A 26,905-nucleotide genomic window follows, 5' to 3' on the forward strand; every position below is an offset into this window, starting at 1 on the left:
ATGAGTGTTAGACCAGTAACAAGCAGTCAGTGCTTTTCTACCTACAATTTTAACAGCAGTATTTTATTCTATGAGCACATTTGTAATTGTGTATTTCTTCTGGCAACATCTGCTCCCCTCACTGTTACCATTTGAGTAGAAAGGCCTTCACTAACACACTGTTATGCAAAACCCCTCGGCTACACTACAGAGCCTTCCAGAGAAGTCCATTCTGATCCTTAAAATTAGAGGAAGTAGAAATGGAGGGTTCTGATCTACTCTAGCCCTAAATTGGGCTTCCCTGATAGCTCAGTTGATAAATAATCCACCTGCAATGCAGGAGATCCCAGTTCGATTCCTGGGTAGGGAAGATCCACTGGAGAAGGGATTGGCTACCCACTCCAGTGGCTCAGCTGGTAAAGAATCTGCCTGCAATGTGGGAGACCTGGGTTCAACCCCTGGGTTGGGGAGATCCCCTGGAGAAGGGAAAGGCAACCCACTCCAGTATTCTGCCCTGGGAAATTCCAAGGACTGTATAGTCCATGGGGTCACAAAGAGTTGGACAGGACTGAGTGACTTTCACTTTCACAAGCCTTAAGTATAAGAAAATTTTAATTTGACCATTGATTTGTTCATCAGATCAGATCAGACCAGTTGCTCAGTTGTGTCCAACTTTTTCGACCCCATGAATCGCAGCACGCCAGGCTTCCCTGTCTATCACCAACTCCCAGAGTTCACTCAGACTCACATCCATCAAGTCAGTGATGCCATCCAGCCATTTTATCCTCTGTCGTCCCCTTCTCCTCTTGCCCCCAGTCCCTCCCAGCATCAGAGTCTTTTCCAATGAGTCAACTCTTCGCATGAGGTGGCCAAAGTACTGGAGTTTCAGCTTTAGCATCATTCCTTCCAAAGAAATCCCAGGGCTGATCTCCTTTAGAATGGACTGGTTGGATCTTCTTGCAGTCCAAGGGACCCTCAAGAGTCTTCTCCAACACCACAGTTCAAAAGCAACAATTCTTTGGCGCTCAGCCTTCTTGACAGTCCAACTCTCACATCCATACATGACCACAGGAAAAACCATAGCCTTGACTAGACGAACCTTTGTTGGCAAAGTAATGTCTCTGCTTTTGAATATGCTATACAAATCAGTTTTTCAAAGACCAGATATTCAGCATCACATTAAAGTTATCTCCCCAAGAAAGAAACATAAAAAGTGGATGTTGAATATATCTGTAAAATGAACACTAGCTACCAATTGTCTTCTGAGGATAAAGTAGAGGAAAAACTAAATTTCAGTAAGGAAGCACATAATTTTAATCTTGCTACACTAATATTTATTGAACATTAATGTTATTATACTCAAGTTGAACCTGGTTATTTATTCCACTATAGCCCAAAAAAATGACTGTTAGTGATTATTAATCACTTAATCAAGTAGAAGAAAATTAAGCTTGCTTTCCTGGTTATATGTATTATAGTCTAAAAACATATTTAATTTTTCTAGTTTTTAGATCCTCCTTGATCATATTGGCTTTATATAAACAGAAATAAGATTTTGTTGTTTTTAGCCCACTGATTTTGGGGGACCTATTTGTTGAAATAGTTCTCTCTCATATTGCCTAAATAATGTTTACTGGTGGTAGACAATTTCACATTTTATAATTTACTAATATATCAACTTGATTAGATGTGAACAGATTATTTTCATAAACATGAAGTAGCTCTTGAAAAAGTGTCATAGTATTTTCATAAAACCAACAATGAATGAGAGTTACAAAAGGAGATATGTCGAGCTTTTGGTGGGTAGTTCTTAATACTCAATGAAATAGCTATTTAAATAATCAGAATATGGGATCTCATGAGTAGGAAAGGAGTGAAAAGTTCTAATTGAATAAGAGAACTCTGTTCTATGACTCACAAAAGTAAAAGTAGTGAGATTTATTATGATAGTTTTGAAAGAAGTGGGTGATGATAACTTGTAAAAGGCTGAAATCTCATTGCTGGAAAAAGCCTCTTATTATGGGAGCCAGGTGATTGCTTCTCAGATAACATAGACAGTGCATTGAAAAAGGAAGTAAAATTCAGCAATACTGAAGTCTATGATTTTAACCTCTTAAAAAAAAAAAAACAGGAAAAAATCTTTCTTCTTCTAAGAAGTGCTATTTGAAATATTATTGTTTCTTTTTTCCTGGCTTGTAATATATAACTATCAGTATCCTAAGTGATAATAATAATGGTTAAATAATGCCTCACATTGGCAGGCTTATTGACCATCCATTCGTTTTATTTTAGAAACTTTTTATATGTTAGGCCTTGGGAATTTAGATGTGAATGAGCCCCTGACATAAAATGGCTTACAGTCTACTAGCAGATAGCAGTCATTAAAAAAAGAGAGAGAGAGACTAGTATAACACATAATACTCTTAGTGTATACTGAGCAGAACATACTTTCTCTGTATATGTGGAATTTGCAGGTTGGAGGGCTTAATTCCTCTTGTGTGAGGAATAAAAATATTAGAGAAAACTTTGCCTTCACAAAATCGTGTTTTTCCCTTCTGTCTTTTGCATCTAATTCTAGCCCTCTTATAATCTGAGTTCTTTCTGAAAGCCACATTACTAGACAGATATTCTAAATAAAATCACTGAATGTTATATTCTGTGAACAATATTTAAATGTCTCGAGGGTTTGGAAATAATTTGTGTAACTTCTTTCAAAATGCTTATGCCTACAAAGCTATTACTGGCCTATTCCTCATATCCCGTGGCTTTTACTAGGTGTGCTAATTATAAGTGAACAGAGAAGCCTTGCTGGAGGCCACTCACTTCTGGGGGCTTAGAACATCTGATGAGAGCACTGCTCAGAATCTAACCCAGTGATGCTGGTTGTAGCCAGGAGTGAGATTCTTACGTATTGACTTTTAGCACAGATACAGTTTTCCCTGGACACTGAAAACTGGAAAGGAGAGGAAAAAATGGAGGAGAAACAAACACTGCACACATATCATCAGTTTAAACTCTACAACATCTGTGTAGGTTTGATATCCTTATTGGCTGTGCTACAGAAAGGAAAGCATCATTTAAGCAGTAAAATAATTTGAAAGTGACACAGATTAAACAAATGACAAGGGCAAAGCTAGAACTGAAAGGAAGGGACTCTAACTGAAAGCCTCGATCCAGGACCTTGGCACCATATTGCTTACAAAGTGGCAGTAGGTCTGCAATGAGTCTGTGAAATCCGATGATAAATAAACCATCCTTTGTCAGTCCCATTGCCAGCCTTCTGCATTTCTATGCACTTGTCAATAGAAAAACTCTGCTGATTTGACTCCAATGACATACATTTTTCATAGTAAAAAGCCAACCATTCATGAATATCTAAAAATCAATGTCATCTTGAGTGTCTGATGACAAAGCACCTTTGCAGTGTAATTAAGAAGAATGTGTTGCTAAACTCTTTTAGGTGATTTTGACTTCCCTGCTGGCTCAAATGGTAAAGAATCTGCCTGTAATGCAGGAGACAAGGGTTCGATCCCTGAGTTGGGAAGATCCTCTAGAGAAGGAAATGGCAACCCACTCCAGTATTCTTGCCTGGAGAATTCCGTGGACAGAGGAGCCTGGTGGGCTACAGTCCGTGGGGTCACAAAGAGCTGGACATGACTGAGCAGCACTTTCACTTCTCTTCACTTTAGGTGATTCAGATAAGGTTTAGACAGATTAAGGTACTTTGTTTAAGATTACAGAGCCACTAACTGACAGATCCCACAGACTCTTAAACTCTGTATTCTTTCCACCATATTATAAACCCTCATTCACTACAACAAAAACTCTACAAATCAATATTCAAGCTAATTATCACAAAGAGCAGAAATGCTAACTGCAAATAAATTTGTGTGCAGTTTTGAGTAATCCTTTCTCCTCCTTTTGTAATTTGTAATTTATACATGAAGGGAAAGTTTGTTTTCATTTTTATTGAAGTACAGTTGCTTTGCAATGTTGTATTTTCTGCTGTACATCAAATTGAATCAGCTACACATGTACATATATCCCCTTTCTTTTGGGTTTCCTTCCCATTCAGGAAACCACGGAGCATTGAGTAGTGGAGTTCCTTGTGTTATACATAAGTTCTCATTAGTTATCGATTTTATAATTGTAGTGTATATACGTGAATCCCAATCTCCCAATTCATCCCATCCCACCTTTCCCCCTTTGGTATTTGTATGTTTATTCTCTGCATCTGTGTCTCTATTTCTGCTTTGCAAATAGGTTCATCTACACCATTTTTCTAGATTCCACATGTATGTGTTAATATATGAGACTTTTGTTTTTCTCTTTCTTTGTTTTAAGTGCCAGTCTGAGTAGGGGACACAATTTCAGAGTTCATAGAGCATTTTCAAAAGTTCAAAATCTGGGACTCAGGTAGTTGAAAGGAAACTTTTGATGCATGACTCAGTGTATTCACATTCAAGGCCATCTGGTAGGAATGGTGGTTTCTTAGGTTTGCTGATGAAGCAGTCTGTCAAGCAAAAGAATGTGAGCTTCTCTAGCACCTGGCTGTTCTCTGGAGTTGAGCCTGCTTGGAAGTCCTCTTCTGCTTGGAGGAGGGAAATAAATCTTGCCCCGAAATCCATCTGTGGACCCTGCCAAATAACTTTTGCCTTTGGGTTCTCTTATTTATAGCACGAGAAAACCTGAAGCAGTTCAGTAACTTCATTTCTTTTCATATAATTTATATTTTAAGATGCTTCAGAAGGATTTCCTTGAGCCAATTTAATCCAGTGAGGTCCAAGAACCAAAGATGAGGGGACATCTTTTCTTTGGAGCACAGCACATGGGGAAGGTTGGGACTTGTGAGTCCCAAATTCACCCTGCCATCCCATGAAAGCACATGGTGTAGCCAGTCAATATAAAGCTGAGGTAAATTTCAAAGTAATTTCTCTTCTAATTTATCAAAAAAAATGTCATAGAAATTTGCATTAGACTGTGTAAAACCAAGAAGTTGGGTAGTATACAAGCTGTTCATATATTAAAGTTTAAAGATATCTCATTTGTTGTAAGGTGATATTTTCTACCATCTGTTTCTTATTATAATGATGTGATTACTTTAAATGAAGATCATCTATGGAAGTAAATGGAAAAAATGACTGCATACACTATTATTTTGTCCCTTTGGTTCATTGGGAAAATTTGTACTAAATTTGTCAGTCTCCATTTCTCTTTATAAAGGTAACGTTAATATAATCTATTACTCCATTAACAAGGGACATTTTGTGCAGGAGAACTACACTATATATCTTTTCTTTTACTTATGCAAATTGTAACAAAAGCAATTAGATGTTTTCTAATTCTCAATATTATATTTATTTTAAAGAGTAATAATTTTATTCAGCAATGAATATGTATGAGTGAAGTTATTTTTCCCTCTCTGAAAAATAGAGGTGGCTGCATAACTGTTTCGGTCCTTTATTGGATTTCTTTTTATTTTTTTTACTAAAGCATCTGTTGTTAGATGACAATTCAGTTGCTGGTTAAGTAGAGGGGAAGGCTGTGAAAATATTTTAAATGAATGTATACTTTTATATCCTAAGATGAAGAGGTGAACAACTATAATTGTGCTGAGGAGAAGGCTGTGTCCTACCTGCTCCTCCTTCCTTCTCTTGCCAACTCATCCATGTTGGATGTGATAGCAATGCTGAAAACTTGGCTTCTGTGACTGCTGCTGAATCAAATCTTGGAGACAGAGTTTTGGGTGAAGTAGAAAAGAATACTGGAGGTTTATTCCTTTGCCAGACAAAGGGGGACACAGCAGGCTCCTACCTCCCCAAAACTATATTTCCCAGCCTGGGAGGATAAGATGATGAATTTTATAGCAATGTTCCAAGGACAGGGTTGCTGAAAAATTTAGGGTGTGTTCAGGGCCTGCACTTCTTTAATCTGGTCTCAGATAATATTTTGATGAGCTTCTCTGACTCCTTGATTCTGGTATTCCCTTGAATGACAAATGCTAACTTCTTCCTTTTGTTGGGTTTTAGTTCTTTAAAGAGCTCAAAGACATTGTTAGGAAGCATCACTACAAACAAAGCTAGTGGAAGTGATGGAATTCCAGTGGAGATATTTCAAATCCTGAAAGATGATGCTGTGAAAGTGCTGCACTCAATATACCAGCAAACTTGGAAAATTCAGCAGTGGACACAGGACTGGAAAAGGTCAGTTTTCATTCCAATCCCAAAGATAGGCAATGCCAAAGAATGCTCAAACTACCACACAATTGCACTCATCTCACACACTAGTAAAGTAAAGCTTAAAATTCTCCAAGCCAGGCTTCAGCAATATGTGAACCGTGAACTTCCAGATGTTCAAGCTGGTTTTAGAAAAGGCAGAGGAACCAGAGATCAAATTGCCAACATCCGCTGGATCATGGAAAAAGCAAGAGAGTTCTAGAAAAACATCTATTTCTGCTTTGTTGACTATGCCAAAGCCTTTGACTGTGTGGATCACAATAAACTGTGGAAAATTCTGAAAGAGATGGGAATACCAGACCACCTGACCTGCTTCTTGAGAAATCTGTATGCAGGTCAGGAAGCAACAGTTAGAACTGGACATGGAACAACAGACTGGTTCCAAATAGGAAAAGGAGTACGTCAAGGCTGTATATTGTCACCCTGCTTACTTAATGTATATGCAGAGTACATCATTAGAAACGCTGGACTGGAGGAAGCACAAGCTGGAATCAAGATTGCTGGGAGAAATATCAATAACATCAGATATTCAGATGACACCACTCTTACGGCAGAAAGTGAAGAAGAACTAAAGGGCCTCTTGATGAAAGTGAAAGACGAGAGTGAAAAAGTTGGCTTAAAACTCAACATTCAGAAAACTAAGATCATGGCATCTGGTCCCATCACTTTGTGGCAAATAGATGGGGAAACAGTGGCTGACTTAGATGGGGAAACAGTGGAAACAGTGGCTGACTTTATTTTTCTGGGCTCCAAAATCACTGCAGATTGTGATTGCAGCCATGAAATTAAAAGATGATTACTCCTTGGAAGGAAAGTTATGACCAAACTAGACAGCATGTTAAAAAGCAGAGACATTACTTTGCCAACAAAGGTCTGTCTAGTCAAGGCTATGGTTTTTCCAGTGATCATGTATGGATGTGAGAGTTGGAGTATAAAGAAAGCTGAGCGCCAGACAATTGATGATTTTGAACTGTGGTGTTAGAGAAGACTGTTGAGAGTCCCTTGGACTGCAAGCAGATCCAACCAGTCCATTCTAAAGGAGATCAGTCCTGGGTGTTCTTTGGAAGGACTGATGTTGAAGCTGAAACTGCAATACTTTGGCCACCTGATGCGAAGAGCTGACTCATTTGAAAAGACCCTGATGCTGGGAAAGACTGAAGGCAGGAGGAGAAGGGGATGCCAGAGGATAAGATGATTGGATGGCATGACCATCTCGACAGACATGGGTTTGGGTGGACTCCAGGAGTTGGTGATGGACAGGGAGGCCTGGTGTGCTGGGGTTCATGGGGTCTCAAAGAGTCAGACACGACTGAGCAACTGTACTGAACTGAACTGATCCCTTGAGGTGGAACCTGAATATTCATTGGAAGGACAGATTATAAAGCTGAAACTCCAATACTTTGGCCACCTGATTCAAAGAACTGACTCACTGAAAAAGACCCTGATGCTGGGAAGGGCTGAAGGCGGGAGGAGAAGGGGATGATGGAGGATGGGATGTTTGGATGGCATCACAGACTGAATGGACATGAGTTTGAGTAAACTCCAGGAGTTAGTGATGGACGGGGAGGCCTGGCGTGCTGCAGTCCATGTGGTCGCAGAGAGTCAGACACGACTGAGCGACTAAACTGAACTGAGGTGGACCCAGTGCCCTGCCCCAGGGCTGCACTATTGTCTCTTGGCTGCTCCTCCCTTGTCTCTGCATCCCCTCTCTCCTCTGGTTAGTGACTGTATGAACCTGCCCTTTGGAACTCTGGAAGGTAGTGGAGGCTGGAATCGGTTCCCTACAAACCAGGAATGGGAACACACAAAGGTTTGTCTGCCCAAGAGCCCCACAGTGTCCTGATTTGTTTCACTGGCACCAAACAAAAGGGGGCCACACTGCCTTGACATGAGTGTTTCCCTTGTACCAGTTGGAGAGCTAATTCAGAATCTCACATACGTGTATTTCCTGTCTGTCTTTCTTCAGTGAGTGTGAGGACAGCCTCTGATATGGCCCCCTAGTCACCCACGGTACCTATTTGTTGAATGATGGCCAAGTGAGAGGGCAGAGGGAAGTCAGCTAGAGCGTGGGGGAGACTGTTCTCCATCAGGTCCAATCAGCGCCAGCATGGGTTACTCAAGGTCAGGAAAGTTGTTTAATGGGATGGAAGAAAAGACTGACTTTATTTTTCAAAAGTGCTGACTTTATTTTTCAAAAGCTTGTTTGGAACCTAAAGGGCATTTTCTGTAGCTGTCTTGTAACATAACAAAAATATTTGGCCTGTGGATCCCCTGAAAAAAACTCCTACACAAAGAGCAGTTGAAACTCAACCTATCACAGATAAAACATGGAGTGAGTTTTTTGTTCATTTGTTTGTTTGTTTTTAACAGAAGTGGAATTCTGTCCCCCAGGCATCATGGTGACTCCCCATGGCCTGAGATGAGGACTCTGATAGGCAGAGGGCATGAGATGGATCCCTCAGAGGATCGAAGTGTGAGAATCTGCAGAAACACCTGGGAACATTGCTTGTCCCAGACAACTTTTGCCTCCTAGTGTTCCAGGGATAAACTTGTAGCATTCCTTGCTTTCTGCTGATGTGTGTTAGTTGCTCATTTGTGTCTGACTCTTTGAAACCCCACTAAATGCAGCCTGCCAGGCTTCTCTGTCCATGGGATTCTCCAGGCAAGAATACTGGAGTGAATTGCCATTCCCTTCTCTCAATGATCTTCTTGACCCAGGGATTGAACCCTGGTTGCCTGCATTGCAGGCAGATTCTTTACCATTTGAGCTATAGGGAAGTAGCATTCCTTCCTTTCTGCTGGCAGGCATAGGATAGAAAGCCATAGCACAGAAGACCAGAGAACTGGCTTTGGGCCAAATTGCCTGTGGTTTTTATCCTGTTGTTTAATATGTATGTAAATTGGGTCAAATTTCTTAATCTCTCTGTCTCAATTTCTGCATCTATGAAAAAGGAAAACTAATCTGACCTATTTCATCAGGTCATTGTAATGATCAAGTTAGTAGCTATAAATGGTTTGCTGTTGTTTAGTCACTAAGTTGTGTGCAGCTCTTTGTTGACCCCGTGGACTGAGACATGTCAGGCTTCCCCGTCCTTCACAATCTCCCAGAATTTGCTCAAATTCATGTCCTTTGAGTCAGTGATGCCATCCAATCATCTCCTCCTCTGTTGCCCCCTTCTCTTCTTGCTCTCAATTTTCCCAGCATGAGGGTCTTTTCAAATGAGTCAGTTCTTCTCATCAGATGGCCAAAGTATTGGAGCTTCAACTTCAGCATCAGTCCTTTCAATGAATTTTCAGGGTTCATTTCCTAGCATTGACAGGTTTGATCTCCTTACTGTCCAACAAAGCACATACTCAATAAATAGTGAGTTGAACAAATTGTCATGATTTTATATTGGCAGTTGGAGAAATAGCAGGACCTTGGTCAAAATAGAGAAACTTTAAGAGGGAATTACTTTGGGGGTCAGATGATGAAACATATTTTCAGATAATTAATTTGGGGGGGGGGATTGTTAAAGCATTACCGCCCAATAAGCACCATCCATTGCCTTATACATGTGACACCTTTTGCCAGAAAAAATAAGTGAGCCTGCCATTGTCGTCAGGACATGGGAGAGAATATTCATGCCAACTTTCAGTACTCAGAAAGGACAGAACTTCAGAACTTCCTCAGTGTCTGGGAGCAGGATTTGATAACAATGAGAACAGAGAAAACAGGAGCTCGAGGGTTTCAATTCACAGAAGCTAGTTTCATGGAAATGAAACTGACCTCTTTCTGAAGTTTATCTGGCCCTTTCTGTTGTTCACATTTTTTGTTGTTGTTTCAATATTATCTCAAGATATTTATTTAAAATTCTTTTTATAGTATCCTTTTCAAAGGAGTTGGTTATCACTCACTTTCTCATTTCTTTCTAAATTGTTTCATTCCATTCTTTTAATTAAGGTTGGCTGACAATCCAGATCAGACAAATAGAATTTCTTAAAAGCCAATAATAATTCATGGCTATTTAATTGAAATAGTGGGGAAGAGTTGATAAGCCGAAGCCTTTTCATACAGTGATAAGGCTGAAAACCGTATATGAGAAATGAGAAATCAAAATAATTTTAAGCCATGAGTATGTTAATAGAAAAATGACTAGTGATTGATATATGTAGGAAGTAATTACATAAATATCAGCAAGTAGCATGTATTATATATTGAATAGCATGACTAAATTGAAATAGTCATTTATATAATCAACCATGGGATAACAAACCCAGGATGGAAAGATTTACTGAGAACAAATATTTACTTTAAAGTGAAAGGCACTGCCTCACCATTTTTTGAGTGAAATTATGCATTTTATATTCTCTTTATATTTTGTGATGTAAACTCAAAGAGAAGGGCTCTTTGTTTGCATAGACAAAGCTGGTCTTTCTTCCTGAAGATACCTGACATTTTATAATCAGGTGGGCAAATTTTAATGTGTGATCAGTGGTTAGTAGAGAAAGAAAAAGTCACTCAAAAGCTAACCAAGGAGAAGTGGCTTCATGAAATTAAGGTGAAAAATGAAAGTATAAGGAAGAAAATCTCGAGTTTTATAAAAATGTATTTTGTTAATCTACCTTCTCTCCCCACTTCTAACTAAGAAAAATTGTACTGAATGTCTTTAAAAATTCTTTCAATATTTAATCATTTTAAATATTACTTGTTAAACATTGCATCTCCTAGCTCTAATATATACATATATAGTTTTCTCCAAAAATGGGCTTCATGATTGAGTAAAATAGCAGCAAGAGGAATCAATATCCCTAAGTTTGTAAAGAAACCATTTATTGCACATCTTGAGGTTCATTTTCATTTTTGACATATTATATAATATTTCACCTTTCTATAAGTAAAATGTGGAGAAGGAAATGGCAACCCACTCCAGTGTTCTTGCCTGGAGAATCCCATGGATGGAGAAGCCTGGTAGGCTGCAGTCCATGGGGTCGCAGAGTCGGACACGACTGAAGCGACTTAGGAGTAGCAGCATACATTTTAAATGGATATTAACATCATGTGAAATAACAGATTTAATATTTAATTTCATAGTGTCAGAGCACCAAAAACCTTATTGAGAGAGGCAGGTCATTTTGGACATTTCAGGGATATAATGTTTGAAAACTAAGCCGTGGCCAAGGATACACAAGATCTAACAGCTTGATAGATCACTGTCATTGCTCCAACAGGACAGAGACAGCAGATAGAGAAACAGAGGCCCCAAGGAGACAGAGGAAGCTAAAGATGAATGGTATCAAATGTTACCGTTAATGGAAAACAACTTGGGGGAAATGCTTGAAGGACTCTGGCTGCTTTATTGCAACTTCCTTGAAATCAGTATCTTGCTTTCCCTTTACCACTTGCAAAGCAATGAACCAACCTAGACTTCACCTCTCTGGAGCTCAGCATGGGGGCGAGCCACACACAGTCTATTTTCCAAGATGTTTTGCTTTCTGTCTGAAGGCTTCGACCCAAGAGAAGGCTTTGGAATCAGAATAGTTCATAGTTTCAAGGCAAAGGGCAGAGTCACTCAGCTGATGGGTACCATGCTGGGCTCTGCAAAACCCCATTCATCATCTTGAGGGGGGGGGCTCTCCAGCAGGGTTTGCAAGTGTGAGAAAGAGGCTCAGAGATGCAGAAGACCTCAGTCAAGAATGCCCAGTTGAAATCACCCTTTATTTTAGGGGAGATTGTACTTCCCAGTGGATTTCTTAAGCTTTGTATTTTTTATTTTATTATGCTTTATTTCCTACAAATGTAACACAGTTCCTTCTCCCACAGCCAAGCAACTTTAATTTTCAGGTTCGCCATGCAGAAACTTTCTTGTTTGGAAACTAACAGACCTTTCAGAGAAAGGTGTATATATTTCATAAAATGAATTCCAAGGTGATAATGTCTGTACAAGTCCCTTCTGTGAAATAAATGTTATTCTCAATGTATGATTTTAGGTATAAAGTGATATCTTCAATATAATCAACTCCAAATATTTTGCTAGAAGTAGAATAAATATCACAGTTTTTAAAATGCCCTGAACTGAATGATTCTTGACCAAATGGAGTATCTTTGATTTTTAAGCCCTGGTGGCTGTAACACAAATCTGAAATATTCTGTATTCCTGTTGCTAAATAAAGAATAAAGATTTGAGCTCTTACTCCATTAAAGAGTGTTCTAGGCATGTGAAGGATATAGAAATATGATGATACACCTGTCATCATTTCTGCCTGTGAAAGGCTTTCCATTTAGGGAGAAGAACTAAGACTTGATAGAAAAGAAAACACTTCATGGTACTCTGTGAGGTTAATTGCCAGGTAAGTTCTAGAATTTAAAACAAGAAGCACCTTAGAGGTCAAATAATTCAACCTCCTTGTTTTATGAGATATAAAAGTTCTCATTGTAAAGAAATTGTCTCCACATAAATAGGGAAACCTGTTCAAACCAAGGTGTCCTAACTTGAAGATGAGGGCTCCTTGCTCCAGCCACACTTGATCTGCTGGAACAGCAGGGGAGGATAAGAGTGGGTCCTTGATCCACAGCAGCTGAGGTGTCAGGTTAACTGTGTCCTCTGGTTGACCACAGACAGAGGACGTGCACTTACTTACTCTACTACTTGTAGAGTAGCTGACCATACAACAGGTCAGGATTGGCCAGAAAAGTAAGAGGAATGTTTCCAGCACCCACTTACAGTGAGTCCAGGAAAGAGGAAGGAGAAAGCAAGTTAATAAGTATTATCTATCCATCATGTCCCACCAGACTCATCAGTGATTCATATGCAGGAGTTAGTATTTGCTGAATGACAGAATCAATGATCTCATCTATTGCTCAACAATCCTGCAAGATGTGGTTATTCCTAGCCTCAATAAGGACACTGAAGCTGTTCACCTGGTGGCAAATGTTTGCTCATAGCCTCCTGAGCACCAGACTTTGTGTTCAACACAGTGGTACCAAGAGACCCACCACCTGAATTCCCTACTTGATTAGATAGTAGGCATATTGGAGATGGAACTTCAAGATGGGTGTGCGTGCTCTGCTTCTGAACTTTATTCCTACCAACTCAGAGAAGTCATGTAACATTTTAAGATCACAAAGCGTAGAAGTGGAAGTTCGCTTTCCAAATCACAGCTTTCACAAAATACTTTAGAATTGCTGTTCTTTCCATTATGACTCACAGCCTGCCCTGGAAGAGAGTGGTGGATGAATCGGTTCGGGTTAGAAAATGCAGCTGAGAAGAACAGAAGTCGGTGGGGATAGGAGCAAAGAGGACAGAGGATGAGGTAGCCTGTGTACGTACTGTGTCCAGGACAGGAATGCAGGGATGCTCTTCAAATAGACTCAAACCTGAGCACCTTGAGAGCTCTACACACAAAGAGAGAAGCCTGGAAAATGAGAAGCAGCTGGAAGATGAATGGACGCTATTTCTAGTGGATCACAAATAAGAGAAGTGAATCAAGCATATGCAAGAGAAATTTTTCTTTTACTGCAAAATTGCTACAAATGCACATTCTTCTCTCCATATCCCATACACACCCCACATACATGCCAGAACCCAGCAATTCACAATTCTTCCCCTGTTTCTGCCTCCAGTCCCTGGCAATCCACGCAACCCTGTTTAGAAATCTGTTTGAAAGCCATGGGATGGAAAAGAGGAATGAAGATATATTGACTTTCAAAAATCATAGGCCTTATTCTTTGCTTGGTATAGGCTAGGGTTTATACTGGGGTGCTGCAGAGGTTCCTTTCCAGTGAGTCTGAGAATCAAGCAGGTGTGTGGACTGTCGGAAAGAAGCAGATACTAGGGTATACGTCCCTCCTCTGGCTTAAATTTGTGAGTGTACAGGCTGCCTACTGATGTTAACCATGTTTAAGTGAGGCACTCTTCAAAAAGCTGAGGCTGGTGAACTCGTGTTGGATGTGTCAGTGTGTTAATTCAGTCACCGCGTCGGGAAGAACCACCGTGAGAAAGGAGAATTGTACCGAAGGCAGCTAGGTAACTCTCTCACAGTGAAAGACTGGCCTATAATGTTGGAATATGCACATTCTTGTAGAGAAATAAGTAAAATGGAAAAGAGCAAAGGGCCCGTGGCTACTTTTCCCAGCCTCTTCGAGCAGAACAAAATACTGCTCCCCACTAAAAGAATGACAACTCCAGATTTCCAATGGATCAGTGATTTCAAGGGAGGCAATTTACTCCTAACACTTCCTGTGCCCTGAGAAAATGTGACTAAAATATGAAACTATAAAAAAAGCACAGAACCTTCAAGTAGTTTAGACAGAAAGGCAAACTTAGAGATCATCTGGTTCAGTGGTTATTAACCTTTGGAAGAAAGAAAAGAATTTGATAAAATTTGGGACTCACTCCCTGTGGGGGAAAAACACAAATGCACATTAATGCAGTCTGTATGCAATTCCAGGAGTGTCTTTAGCGCTTGTTATTAGAGTCAGAATTCCTGAGCTGGTGGAACCCTCAATTAAAGGGGAACCCCCAAGTGGTTCAGATGGTAAAGAATTTTCCACAATGCAGGAGACCAGGGTTGGATCCCTGGGTTGGGAAGATCTCCTGGAAAAGGGAAAGGCTACCCACTCCAGTATTTTTTCCTGGAGAATTCCATAGACAGAAGAGCCATGGGGTCACAAAACATCAGCCATGACTGAGCGACTAACACTTTTCACTTTCACACTTTCACAAGTACCTTTCCTAGGGTCACCAGGTAACTGGTGTTGGAACAAGACAGAGTAGCCCAATATTTAGCCTACACCTAATTAGAGCTACTACCCAAATTACAGGAAGTTATTATCTGAGGGACTTAGAATTGCCTCATACATTAACCATCAGGTTTTTCCTTGTTGGTGTCATTCAAAATTATGCCCTTCTGGCACTACTAGTAACTTTCTGGATAAGTTCAAATTAAAAGAGAATTTTAATTAGTTGTACTGTTGCTATTTCATAAATTAGATATTCTGATCTGCTGTTTTCCCTTGCATTAAAAAAAAAATTGGTTTTGGTTATTTTGAAATGTCAAGGTATTATCTCTTTAAGACCACTCATGATCACTCCAGGGCTAGTTCTCATAGTACCAGGTATTCATGTGGCTCTGTTACTGCTTTAAAGTAAAATGAGATTCTCGAATAAATAGGCTTTAAAATATCTGAGCCAGTATCGCTTCTATTGAAATTCATAGGATGGTAATCTGAAGTTGGTGTTGTCAGGCTTTCTGATGAGGGAGGCAAGCTTATCTTAATACGCAGATTTAAAGAGTGACTTTCCTAGGACCAGGAGACAACTGGAGGTTATAAAGTTAGGAATCATTTACATAATGGAGATTATCAATATAATAATATGTGGCCGTAATCTCTTATTTTAGCAGCATCAGTGAGGAGGGGGAAAAGTGACAGAATTCTGAGTTACAAGCATGTGATCTTCTTCTGAATTCTCTCCTGTCTTGTCCTCTTGTCAGACAGCAGCTGGGTTCATTGCATCTTCCCTGTTTTATCCCTGTCATGGAGGAGTCTGCTATGTTGGGGAAAAAGATAAAAAAAAAAAAAAGAGTATTGCTCCTTTAGCAATAGAATAGGTTGGGTAGATGATAAATTTACAGATTCATTGAAATTGATGAAGACATTTGAGAAGATATACTTAATGGATTTACTAGAAATTAGATGTTCCTTCTATTTCCCAATAAACCAAAGAAGTTTATTTACTAAACATAAATGCCAGAGTAGTACTTAAGACAGGATTATATCCTGAGACTTTAGACAGTATTTATGGGAGATTTGGGTAACAGTTTAAGACACATCTTATGAATACCTCAGATATTCCAGGGCAGAGTCATCTTTCATAAGACATTTTGGTAACCTCAGTATTCAGTACGAAGTCTGGTACATAATAGGTGTATATATATATATATATATATATGTATATATATTGTTGGGTTGGTGTTTACCTATGTCAAGTGATTTTTGATGGGGGCTGAGAAAGCTCTATCTGTTCTATGCAGCTCCCACTCAGAATCTGGGCTATCCATTTATTCTTGTAAGCTTTGCTTCTTGAACTTGGAATAATTTTATGTATATGGCTTATGTGTAAACTGAATTCATTTCAAGTGGAGTAAATGAAAAGCAGTTACACACCAAAGAGCAGTGTTGTCTCATAACAGAATAAAGATTAATTTCTGTGCATCATAATCAGTATAACAACAGTTCCCTAAAAGATATAAAATTTGGTTCAGTTTGGCTGATCATATTAGAATAAAACTTACATGAACAAAATTTACATACAAATAGAATAAAGGGAGGATTTGGACCTTGGGTAGCACATTTATTATTGAGTATTTCCATGTAAATCCATTAATTACTACAATGAATTGTATTGAAATGTGTAATCGCATCCCCTGTCTAGTCAACTTATAGAAGACTGAGTTTGGAACTGTATCTCTGGACATATAGAAACTGAAATAAGTGGATTTTTAAATTTTTTGAATAATAAGGTATAGTTCCACACAATTTCACAATTTGTAGCAGCTAAAGAGCAGATGGACAATAAATTCAGATACTGGCTAAATGGGTGTGATAATTAATGCCAAACTAGGGAACAACTTCAGCTAATGAAAAATATAAACAGAGATTTTAATTGGATGAAAGGGACTCCTAGCACAGTTAATAATGGATCTTGAAACATACAAAATAAATGTCCTCTAGCAACCACTTTCAATAAAACAGTGGACTAGAAAGTTTTGCTTCAACCTAATCCATATATGCCCACTGTATTTGCCATTAAATTAGTAACTTTACTTGTTAATTATATCATTAACCAAGCTCAGGGACCTACATGCATTTTTAATTATCACTTTAGCATTGGCATCCAGTGGATTTACGATTAATTTAGAAAGACAGAGCCTGTATTGTTTCTTTCAAATAGTGAAAATCCCGGAAATGATGGGATTTTCTCTGGATAAACATGAGAAAATTATCACATTTATTCTGATTCTTTTTGCGCTGGATCTATTCCTTAATTCCAGATTGTAATTCAACCCAGATTATAAAGTTATTGAGTGTTAATTAAAAATAACCTTAAGAGACTTAAAAATTAGAAACCTACTCTACTTTTCTCATCTTCCATGCCCTCTTACAGCCTCCTGCTTTCACTGTATTTACATTTTCTTTATAACACTGTATTTTTTAATATTTATTTGGCTGTGCTTGGCTTACATGGGATCTTTGATCTTTGTTGTGATGTGCAAACTCTTCGATGCAGCATGTGCGATCTAGTTCCCTGACCAAGGATCAAACCCAGGCCACCTGCATTGAAAGCATGAAGTCTTAGCCACTGGACCACAGGGAAAGTGAAAGTGAAGTCGTTCAGTCGTGTCTGACTCTTTGCGACCCCCATGGACAGCAGCTTACCAGGCTCTGCTGTCCATGGGATTTTCCAGGCAAGAATACTGGAGTGGGCTGCCATTTCCTTCTGCAGGGGATCTTCCCAACCCAGGGATTGAACCCAGGTCTCCTGCATTGCAGACAGACACTTTATCGTCTGAGCCACCAGGGAAGCCCTGGACCACAGGGAAGTCCCTGTATTTTCATTTACAAATAATTTTGCCTATCAAATGTCTAAGCCCTTTACTACTAGACTTAGAGTTTATCTCCTACCAGATCTCTAAGATTTTTCATTCTTTGCTTCTGTTCCCATGAATTTTGTTAAGTAAAGGTTCCCATTGAATGATGTGTCAACTTTCTGAAGCTGCAAATGGATCAACGTTTGGGTCTGAATGTGGAGGCAAGAAAAATATATCACTCAAAAATCTAAAGACAAGTGATACAAAAAAGTTATTCATGGTCGTTAATATATAGCTGAGTCTGGAAACTGAACTATCTTGGCATTATAATTGGGACTTCAATTAAAATAGAAATTGTCTAAAACTCTGAACAGCTAAATAGCTAAGATAGCTTCCAACCACTGATAATCCAGCCAGGGTTATATGATCAAAGAGAGAACACACTGGTTTTGGTGGTGGTGGTTTAGTTGCTAAGTCGTTCCCTGACTCTTGTGACCCCATGGACTATAGACTGCCAGGCTTCTCTGTCCATGGTGGGGGGGGTTCTCTAGGCAAGAATACTGGAGTGGGTTAACAGTTCCTTCTCCAGGGGATCTTTCTGACCCAGGAATCGAACCCAGGTCTCCTGCATTGCAGGCAGATTCTTTACCAACTGAGCTACAAGGAAAGCCCATGTACCTACAAGTGCATGAAAGTGTTAAGTCTCAGAGGTAAGTAATGCACTCTGAGATGTTCAACCAAATCTTTTGTTATAACAATAGCCAAGCATGCAGAGGCTAGCAAGATATTTTCAGAGCACAAACAATGGCTTTTTTAGACAAGTCACATTTTCAAGAAGTGTCCCTGGTGGCTCAGATGGTAAAGAATCCGTCTGCAATGTAGGAGACCTGGGTTCAATCCCTGGATCGGGAAGATCCTCTGATGAAGAGAATGGCAATCAACTCCTGTATTCTTGCCTAGAGAATTCCTTGGACAGAGGAGCCTGGAGGGCTACAGTTCAAGGGGTTGCAAAGAGCCGGATATGCCTGAGTGGCTAACACTTAACACACTAGTCTGTTGATGAGGCAAGAGGCAGGAAAAGACACTTCATGCCATGAACATGATAGCTTTGACTATCTCTATTCACTGGGAAAGAAGTAACACAAAAAGAATAGCAGGTCATGATTAAAATTCCCACAAATCTGGAACACAACCCTGGACTCTTCTTTTATACAAACTTCTGATGATGCTTTAGCTAAAGGAAAACAGATTTATTCAAAGATGAACAATAAAATGAACCCCAAATAAGATGCCAATCAAGATACCACAGAGGGTTGTACAGACGGTTGTACAAGACAAGGGTTGGAAAAACAAAAATGAACAGCAGGCAAAGAACACTCACCAGAAAATCATTTTTCCTGCTGTTGCTGCTAAGTCGCTTCAGTTGTGTCCAACTCTGTGCGACCCCAGAGACGGCAGCCCAGGCAATTCTCCAGGCAAGAACACTGGAGTGGGTTGCCATTTCCTTCTCCAATGCATGAAAGTGGAAAGTGCAAGTGAAGTCACTCAGTTGTGTCCGACTCTTAGCGACCCCATGGACTGCAGCCTACCAGGCTCCGCTGTCCATGGGATTTTCCAGGCAAGAGTACTGGAGTGGGTTGCCATTGCCTTCTCCACATTTTTCCTGAGTAGATGAAAAATTATAATAAAATGTTTCTTACAAATTAAAAAAATTAATATCTCTGATGCAAGAGTACCAAGTAAAAGCTGTAATTCAAGAGAGTGTTAACAACACACTGGAAAAAGACAAAATATCGGCTTGTCTGGCAGATGTCATAAAAGAAGTAGAAAGGGGAAAAAAATCACAGAACTAAGGGAGAAATTGGAAGCAACTGAAGAATAATGGACGTTGCTTAACACAGTAAGGAGCATGAAGGAAAAATAGGAGAGAATAAGCAAAATTAAATGGAATTTAATAAAGAATTTAAGAGAATACAAGAAAATTATGGATTTGGGAGACAAGTGAAATACCATGTATATCTAACTGGTCTGACAAAAAGAAATAAGGACAATAATAAAGAATATATGCTTAAATATATAATACAAAAAAATTCTCCAGGGGGAAAAAAAGAAGCCTTAAGTGTTCAGTTTGGAAAAGCATATTGTACCTAAGAAAGGGGCTAATGAGAAAAATTACTTCAACAAATATCTTAATAATTTAAATTCTTAAAAAGATAATCTTTTTCAAATCTCAGCTAAAATCAAGGTCTTGTATAATAATAAAAAATGTATTGCTATCCTCAGACTTATTCATTACCACAGTCAATGCCAGAAAACAAGAGAATAGCTCTGAAGTATTCCTCAAGAAAATTCCTCATAGACAGAGAAACAATGATAAAAGAATGAAAAAAAAGTAAGACCTCTGTTATTGAACAAAACAAAAAAAGTTGGGTCTGTGTACCCTCCTGGCTTCTAGAATCTATTAGATGATGAACTACATCAACCAAGAAAGGATGGAGAAACTAAGACAAAAGCTCATTGTTATCATTAAATAAATTCATCTGTAAGATTCAAATAAATGTAGATACTACAATTGTGTAACAGAATGCACATCTCAACCCTTTTTGATCTAGAAATAGTACAGATTAAAAAATGGATGGGGAAGAGAAAGAAAGGAAGAGTCAGTATGTACAAATCTTTTGCAACTAGAATGAAGAATATATTAAAGTGAGTAAATCAAGTAGTAAAGGAAGTAAATATGACAATAAAATGTCAATACTTGGGACTATGAAATGAAATAAAATTTGATCATTTAAATGGTGGAAGGAGAATACAAGTAAATATACTAATATGTCCTAAGAAATCAACTAAAAGATTTTTAACTCCTTAACTTTTTAATATGCCCTACAAAGTTAAACAGAAGAGCCTTTAAAGTTTTAAACAATGGGAAGGAGTGTGACAGGGTAAAACAGAATAGGTGGCAAGTGACTTCCTGTCTCTGCTATCACAATTTAACTTAAAAGTCAGATATATAGCATGCTGTCTTCCTAATATTTTTCTAAGGAAAATACTTTGTTTCCTAGCATCCTATTCTTTTGTTTTTTTTGGACTCAAACGTAATAGTAAATGCATGCCTGTGTAATTCAGTTTCTCTAGGAAAGATGTGAGAAAAACAATTCTCACATGTCTAGTGTCTACTCTTTAATGAAACAAAAGCTCAGTAGCATACTTCAGCCATTGGAAAAATTGTAAGGGCAGTATTTGGGTGGCGGGGGTCGGGCAGGGGGGAAATCTAGTCAGTACCTCAGAGTGAAATAGCATCTGGTTAAATGGTAAAGAGACCCACCACACTAACTAAAAGGTCTAAGAGTCTATGGGCAACTACAGATTTTGAACTGCAGATTCAAAGATAGTATCAAAATCTGTATTCATTTCCATTAGGGCTTCCATAACAAAGATCCACAAACTAGGGGGCTTAGAGCAACAGAACTGCTTCAGGGTTCTGGAGGCCAGAAATCTCAAAACTGGCAGCAGGTCAAGCTCGCCCTGGAGGCAGCAGGAAAGGATCTGCTCCAGGCCTCCTGACTGGTTTCTAGTCGCTGCAAGAGCTCCTTGCCCTGTAGGTGGCTGTCTTCTTGTCTCTTTGCATCATCTTTCCTGGAGTACCTGTCTGCCGTTGTGTCCAAACATTCTCCTTTTTTAAGGACAACACATGGAGTTAGGGCGCACCCTAAAGACCTCATTTAAACTTGATTAATTCTGTAAAGACCCAGTTTCCAAACCAAGTCATACACTGAGGTTCTGAGGTCTAGGGCTTAAATGTATCTTTTAGGGGGAATGCAATTCAATATGTAATAATTTACCCCCAACTCAAATTTGTGCTTTTTCCACATGCAAAATACATTTACCCTACTCCAACATCTTGAAAACTTCATCATTCCAACATCAATTCATATCTAAACTTTATCAGTTTCATCAACTCAAAGTCCCAAGTCTCATCATCTAAATTATCCAGATCAGGTATGGGTAAGAATCAGGGTATGATGGGTCCCGAGGCAAATGACTAAGTTTACTGATAAAACTTATGAGGGACATTCTGGATTATGGATGAACTAAGCCTAAAAATCAAATGTACACGTTAGCAAAATCTGAACATAAATATGTTTTAAGTGGTACAATGGTGAAACCATAGTAACGATTACAAGTCTAAACTCTAGAGATGTAACTTTAATATAGTCCTCATTCTAGTTGTAAAAGATTAATAAATTTGTATGCACTGATTCTTATTTTCTCTCCTCCCCATCTCATTTTTTAATCTATACCATTTCTAGATCAAAAAGGTTTGAGACGTGCATTGTTATGCAACCATAATGAATATTCAAACAAAATTCATTTATTTGAATCTTATAGATGAATTTATTTAATGTTAACAATTAGCTTTTGTCATAGTTTCTTCATTCATTTCTTGGTTGAGGTAACTCATCATCTATTAGATACTGGAAACAAGGAGGGTAAATAGACCTTTTTTTTTTTTTTGTATGTTCAATAACATAGGTCTTAATTTTTTCTTTCTTTTATCATTGTTTCTCTGAGGAATTTTCTTGAGATGTTCTAGTTTTCTGAAGCCATCTTTTACTCACATTAACCTGGAAACAAGGTTTATCTGTACAATAATCAATGAGATCAATGGGAAAATGTCATCTATCTTAGTATCACACAACAAAATCCAGCTTAAACTCTTAGCATTATTAATTGAATCCCTCTCAATCTACCCCATCCAGACTGCTTCAAACTTACACCCAGTGGTCATCAAGCTTACTCGTAAAGTTCCCTCTTCTTTTTAAAAATAGAATATCCATGCATATCATGGACCACACTGGAGTTTGCTGCTGCTGCAAAGTTGCTTCAGTCGTGTCTGACTATGCAACCCCATAGATGGCAGCCAACCAGGCTCCCCCGTCCCTGGGATTCTCCAGGCAAGAACACTGGAGTGGGTTGCCATTTCCTTCTCCAATGCATGAAAGTGAAAAGTGAAAGTGAAGTTGCTCAGTCATGTCTGACTCTTAGGGACCCCATGGACTGCAGCCCACCAGGCTCCTCTGTCCATGGGATTTTCCAGGCAAGAGTACTGGAGTGGAGTGCCATTGCCTTCTCCGACACTGGAGTTTAGTGGTATATAATTTGATATTTTTCTAATATGTCTTAAGTAAACATTGTTCTTCCATGAACAGTGTTTCAGTGTTAAGAAAGAATTAAGTACTATACATATGATCTCATGCTTATATTCCAAATGCTTGCCCCAAAGCCCAGTGGTGTTCCATCAGTTATGATTTATATAGAGAGATATATGCAGGGTATTTCAGGAAGAGACAAGAGTGTGGGGAGTGTCAGAAGTGTGGGGAGGAATTAAAAGGGAGAGGCTGAATAGATCATAATAACAACAGAACTCTCATCACAATCTCTGCAGTCATCAGCTCAGAATGGTCAAGACCTGATCAAAGACTTGGACTTTTCTATTTTTAATTACTACTTCCTACTCAGGCCCAACCAGAGAAAGCCAGCTAGTTCCCCAACCAGTCACAGAAGATGTATCCTTTCTAGTTAGCCCATCTCCAGCTTCCCTAGGTCAACAGCTTTCAATGGGAGGGTAGCCAAAGCCTTCCCTCTTTGCATCAGACAGCTTTCTCACCCCTCTGCCTGCCTTTGAATCTCTGCCAAATGCAAGTGATGATGGCTGACTTCTGTGCTACAGCAATCTCTGAATACATAGTCCCTGCTTGTTCTCATTTGAGTGGTCTTCACTTATTTCCACAGAACACTTCACCTTATGAGTGGGAGAAAATGGCTCAGATGAAAATCCAGACCTGGGGTCATTTGCTCTTGAGAGCAGCAGGACACCTCTCCCTACCCCACATGAATGAGCAGTGTTCTCTAAACAGCACCATTATATTTTTACAAAATTACAAAGCTAGAAGATCCTTATTTTTCTTTTTTTTGTATTTTCAGGAAAGAACATCCTGAAAAAGCAGATAATATTTTTTAAATATAGAGGGTTTTCACATGTCATGTATTTGCTCTTTGGAAGATGAAGAATGATCATGGTTGAGGTGTGACCAATCAAATCCTGTTAGAGCTCAAAATAATCCCAGTGATCCAGAGTGACTCCATAAATTCCAAATGCCCACTGCTGCCAAAAATGTAATCTTCCAGAAATACATTCTTAAGTGATCCCTAAAACTTTTTCACAAGGTACATGAACTCTTTTTAAACTAATCAGAGTCATGCATCATGTTTCATGCACTGTAACTCTGAGTTCAGTTCACAAGCCAGCATACCTCGACCTAGAAATATACTGTGAAGTGGAAAATATCACACTGATGACATTTCCTAAGCAGCTAAAATGGGGACAAATTTTCATTTTAATGTGTTTGAGTCTGTATATGAATTTTCTCAGGCAAAGAAATTATTTGTGTTGAATCTTTTTGAAGAGTTATTCTTCAACAATCATTAATTGATTACTATGAATCACTTCATCAGAATCATTATACATTAAAAACAGTGAACTTAAGGAAAATAGCTAGGGCTTTAGTATTGCAGGCAGATTCTTTGTCCTCTGAACCACCAGGGAAGCCCTTAACAACAAAACAATTAGGCAAATGATACATCAGAGGTTCTTCCAGCCTTGTAAACTTGATGTGTGTCTCTCTCACAGAATTGGTAATACTTCAAGGCACATATTTGCATGTGTGTCTTCCTTTTTATAGTTGACGTTAATTTCTTTAAGAGTAAAGACTGCTTTTTGAGTGCTTGAGTATCCTAGAACCTTGTTGCCAGACTAAACATAATAAGTATTTAATAAATGTGATATGCGTGAATGAATGAATGGAATTATCATTGCCTTTACTCTGCTCCCTTGGTACTGACTATAATTTCTGGCAGTAGCTATAAGGAATGTCTGAGAGGACATAATAGCCTGGCCATAGGATTTGGTAAAAGCTGAGTTCACAGTCTAGTGAATATGAGCCTTGAAACTTTAAGTGAATAAATTGCAAAGGGGTTGACTTTTGTCTCAAGTTTCTAGTTCATATAGCAAGAGTCAAACTTGTACTTGAGCAGGGCAGAGATGACACCAAATGTATGTCACCAACAGGCACTAAGATTTTTCATTCCAACTCAAGATAGGCAAGAAATGCTACACTTTAGGATAATTAAGGAATTGGCTTAAATTCTATGATAATTAAATAGGAAAGATATGAAACAGTGATCATCTATATAGATTTTTTTGAAGAGCCCCAGAACAAAGACTGTACATACTCAGTTACTCAGTCATGTCCGACTCTTTGCAACTCCATGGACTATAGCCCACCAGGCTCCTCTGTCCATGGGATTTTCCAGGCGAGAATACTGGAGTGGGTTACTATTTCCTTCTCCATAAAGACTGTACATACGAAGGCTACTAGTGGATACTCACACCTTGCTAATAGATTCACCTTCTTTAGAGAACATGCTGAGTGTTAAGTATGTGCACTCTGTGTATCAACAGATATTTGTAAAGTACCTGACTAAGGAGACTGTGGGGTGATCCATGTATCAAGTAATAGTTGAACACTAATGGTAACTAGATATCATCAGCTTCTGTGATTAATTTAGATCTGTGAAACAACAGAGCCATTCTCAATTGGGCTCTGCCATGACTTAGGGCCACCATGCACTATTGAACTTCATTTTTCTCCTCCTTCTAAAAGACAAGGGTGTCACGAGTTGGTGTCTAAAACTTTTTCTTGCTCTATTAATTCTTTCAGAACCAAAATTATAACTTTACAAAATCTTGCTTTTTATATTTACTTTTCCTTAATGCTGAGCCAATATAAGACAGGCATTACATTCAACTCTAGATTATTAGTTCAGTCATTCAGTCGTGTCTGACTCTTTGTGACACCATGGACTGCAGCATGCCAGGCCTCCCTGTCCATCACCAACTCCTGGAGTTTACTCAAACTCGTGTCCATTGAGTCAGTGATGCCTTCCAATCATCTCATCCTTTGTTCTGCTGCTTCTCCCACCTTTAATTTTTCCCAACATCAGGGTCTTTTCAAGTGAGTCAGCTCTTCACATCACATGGCCAAAGTATTGGAGTTTCAGCTTCAAAATCAGTCCTTCCAATGAACACCCAGGACTAATCTCCTTTAGGATGGACTGGTTGGATCTCCTTGCAGTCCAAGGGACTCTCAAGAGTCTTCTTCAGCACCACAGTTCAAAAGCATCAATTCTTCAATGCTCAGCTTTCTTTATAGTCCAACTATCACATCCGTTCATGCCTACTGGAAAAACCATAGCCTTGATTAGATGGACTTTTGTTGGCAAAGTAATGTCTCTTCTTTTTAATATGCTGTCTAAGTTGGTCATAACTTTCCTTCCAAGGAGTAAGTGTCTTTTAATTTCATGGCTTCAGTCACCATCTTCAGTGATTTTGGAGCCCAGAAAAATAAAGTCAGCCACTGTTCCCATTGTTTCCCATCTATTTTCCATGAAGTGGTGGGACTGGATGCCATGATCTTAGTTTTCTGAATGTTAAGTTTTAAGCCAACTTTTTCACTCTCCTCTTTCACTTTCATCAAGAGGCTCTTTAATTCTTCTTCACTTTCTGCCATAAGGGTGGTGTCATATTGTCCCTTAATGGAAACCAGAACAGTAACACTGTACAGAAAAAGTTTGTAATAAATTGTGGTTATTTACTGCTCATATACCAATAACATGGGGATGGTTATTCTTTAATGAGTTGAACTTTCCAGTATTAGTTTGATTTGGCTGTAGGATTAAAAACCTGATTTCCTCACTGTTATTTCAGATCTGACTGTTAATTCCCTCTAAATAATAGAAGCGTTTATATAGGAGTTATTATCCTCTCTAAATAATAGAAGTGTTCCAAACAGTTTATATTGGCGAAATCTCACTTCATCAAAGACTTCTTTCATTCAAAGACGTGACTGGGCGTCAGGACAGGCTGGGAGAGCTGCAGAAAAGACTCTAAGGATTTAAAGGGACATGGGTCCTACTAGCTGCCTCTCAGAGTCCGTGAAGAAGCCCACCCTTAAGCTGCTAGCAGTGAGGCAACAGTGGGTCAGCCCACGTGGACCAGC

The sequence above is a fragment of the Bos indicus x Bos taurus genome, unplaced genomic scaffold, assembly GCF_003369695.1.
Source record: "Bos indicus x Bos taurus breed Angus x Brahman F1 hybrid unplaced genomic scaffold, Bos_hybrid_MaternalHap_v2.0 SuperScaffold_100290, whole genome shotgun sequence".
Lineage (NCBI taxonomy): Eukaryota > Metazoa > Chordata > Mammalia > Artiodactyla > Bovidae > Bos > Bos indicus x Bos taurus.